This window comes from Coregonus clupeaformis, chromosome 34 (assembly GCF_020615455.1).
Source record: "Coregonus clupeaformis isolate EN_2021a chromosome 34, ASM2061545v1, whole genome shotgun sequence".
NCBI classification, from domain to species: Eukaryota; Metazoa; Chordata; class Actinopteri; order Salmoniformes; family Salmonidae; genus Coregonus; species Coregonus clupeaformis.
In genome coordinates, this window is record NC_059225.1 from 12,129,720 (window position 1) to 12,133,079 (window position 3,360).

Genomic DNA, 3,360 nt, shown 5'->3' on the forward strand with positions numbered 1-3,360 from the left:
GGTCTGTCACGGATCACTGATCCCCAGATCACCGACAGGACTCATCTCATTGAATTACCCAACTGGCGGCTTCCTCAACTTTCTCATTGTCCCCCTCAATGCAGCGCGACCGTGTAGGGAACAGGGGGACCAGGCGGTAACGGTTAGGCTGGGGTGTTAAGGTAGAGGGGAAGGAGGCCTGTGGTGGCGGGTTAACACATTGCATGTGTGGCAGGGGGCCATGGAGGGAGGGAGGGAGGCTCACAGGAGATACGCAAGAGAGAGAGAGAGAGAGAGAGAGAGAGAGAGAGAGAGAGAGAGGATTTTTTTGCCCAGCAGGAGGTAATGAGACCATGTTGACCACTAGCAGTTCATCTCTCCCCCCCCCCCACACTTCCTCTTCACATATCCTTCCCAAGGTCCCCCTCTCTCTGACCGAAGAGCCTCTTAGGCCCATTTGGTGACCTCCACCCTCCTTCCAGGTCTGGATTCCAGAGAGGTAGCCATAGCGGGTGTTATGGCTAGCCCATGGTCCTGAGTGATTGTATGACCTCCTCTCATACAACCAGTCCCTTGACAGTCATCCCACCAGGGTGTCCTGGCTCAGCTGTATCTCCCCTGTACAGGTAGCAGAGTGTGACAGCTCACTCCACAGGTAATACCCAGGCTGCCATGGTAAGGGTCCCCTGAGGACCAGAGCAGTCCACCCCCCATTCCCCATACCTGTCCCCCCGGGGGAGGAGAGAAAGAGAGAGGGTCAGTTAGCCAGGGGGGCCAAGTAGTATAGAAGAATTGAAAGCCTGGTCCCCCCTGGCTTTAACCCCCCACCACACACCACCCAGGTCCTGTCCCCTGTTCCCCAAGTGCTGTCCCCACTGGCAGAGCTGGAGAGGTGGAAAGGGACAGGCTGGGGTGGAATTTGTGAGTGTGTGTGAGAGTCCTTACATGCATCCGTTTGTGTGTGTGTGTGTGTGTCTGTGTGACACGCTGAAAAGTGCCCCTTGGAGCGTGAGCACGGGTTTGTATCGCACAGCGCACGGACATCTGGCTGCTAATTGTAATGAGGTCAGGATGTGACAAGTGCATGATAAATGGCTGCTTGATCCCTTCGCTTCCTCTGGTCAACTCATACCTCTCTGTATGTGTGTGTGTGTGTGTGTGTGTGTGTGTGTGTGTGTGTGTGTGTGTGTGTGTGTGTGTGTGTGTGTGTAGCAGGGTGGGTGGCAGTGGCTGCTGACTCTTGTCCTACTTTGACCCCAGTCAGAAGTGGTGTTTGTGTGAGGAGGCCAATCTGACAAGAACAAAAGGTATTTACCACTGAGATACATCTAACAAAATGGAATTCTAGGAAAATAATTGAGGTCAATCAGATGGGTGTTGAATAAACTTAAATTGCAGCGACCCATTTCAAAGCACACCTCCATTAGGGTGTGTCTATTGAGGCATACCTTCCAGGTAAGACCAGTGAATTCAATCCATTAATTAATTGAAAACCCGGAGGAATGCCTGTGAAGGTCATGGCCCCTGTGACAGCTAACTAAACCAACCTGTAATAAGAGCAGCCACTCATCCTTTAACTGCCTATGTGCGTCCAGGTAGAGATTTCATGGAAATGACAATAATCAGATTGCCCCAAACTAGCAGGTGTTTGCAGGACTGTGTTGACATGCAGGTGTCCGGGCACACTTCGCCCAGGCTGATGGGAAAGAGTGTGTTCTATGGAACGGCTCTCAATGTTTAGCTCCAGAAATACACCCTAGAGGGAGATAGGACGAGGAAAACACACAGCCAAAGCAGGATTTGAGTCACACAGTTAGCTGGGGCCGTGTGGAAACATTCCTACTTTTGTGTCACGGGACGACGGCAACTGATCTCCCTCTCTAGCAACGCATCGCCAATGAGTCCCACTAGCAAAACTCTAGCCAGGCAATACAAGCACTCTCTCTTCAACTCCACTTATATGGCAAGTGGGGGAGCTGGGGTGGGATGGGGCCGGGGGGGTGTCCTATCACCCTCTCTCAGTTGTTTTATTGAGCCTATCTTTAGGACATCATTTGACATCATGAACACATTCCACTGGGCCCAGATGCTCCCTTGTGATGTGGCGTGTGTGTTCCCCTCCTCACAATGGCCCTCAATGGGCCGCTTTCTTTCAAAGCCTCCCCTCTTGCTCCACACACGCACAGAAACACACACACACACGTATATAGGGCCCTAGCCTACCATTCGCTCCTATTCAGCTGACAGCGGCTGCTCGCAGAGGGAAAAGCCACCACATGATAGTAGTAGGGCCCTGGAGAACCACCTTTTCTGTGGTCGGGGAACAGACAATGCATTGTGGGTCGTCTGGAGAGGAGTGGGGAGTCTGCCCCCCCCATTAAGGCCAGTGACGCCCAGCTGCTTAGGCTCGTTCTCCAGACTATGGGCCATTGTTTCCACGCATGCCCCGCTTTAGTCTCATCCCGGGCCCCGATGGGCCACTGGTGATGATCTATGGCCAAGGCCCCTGTTGGGCTGCACCAGGTTCTACGGGGGGCACCACAGGGCTTCGTGGGTGAACCATACACTTTTGACTGATAGACTGTCACCATAGACTTCCCCCTCCATGAGTCAATCCATGCTCTTATTGCTTGATAGCGCCCTGGGATTGTCCTAGCGTGCAGAAACTACACCTCTCATTATTCACAATGTGTATTTTTATTGGTGGCAACTCCGCTCAGGATAGGTGTTCTCGGGCCCTGTGCGTTGCATTCCGTCTTACTTTTTACGGTGGGCCATAAAAAGCTAATGTTTGTCATCTCATCTGCTTGGTGGCAATTAAATGCTATTGTAGTGGTATTGCAGCAGGGCCGCGGCTAGCACGTTCATCAGATCAGATGTTTGCATGGGATACATGCTCAGTTAGGCCGTGCGGTCGTAAAGGGGTGTATTAATGGTTTATGTACCTCACTGCAGCATTGTTAATGGCAAGTGACATTTACTGTGTGCTGCAAGAGGAGGCTATTCAATCCACTGTATGGTTTATCTATCATGTCAAGCGCTCAATAAAAAAGCCCTCCGTAATATCAAAGGAGTGGCTGAAGAAAGCCTCCTACCCCTGGGCTAGGTTTAAACCTCCTCTTGTGATTCTCCCCAAACAAAATTAATAGTTTATATTTTCAAATCAGGGTGAAATTTAATCAAATGTAATTTTGGTCGCACTGTGCACACTCATGCATGCAGATACACACATGCACACAAACAAAACAAACACACTATACTCCAATTATTTCAGGAAGCGTTTTAAGCTAGGCCATGAAGCGAACAACAATGAACTGTTGGATAGTTTGTTTGCTTGTTTGCTTGTTGACATCAGTGCCAATTGCTTTTAGAGGGTTTCCC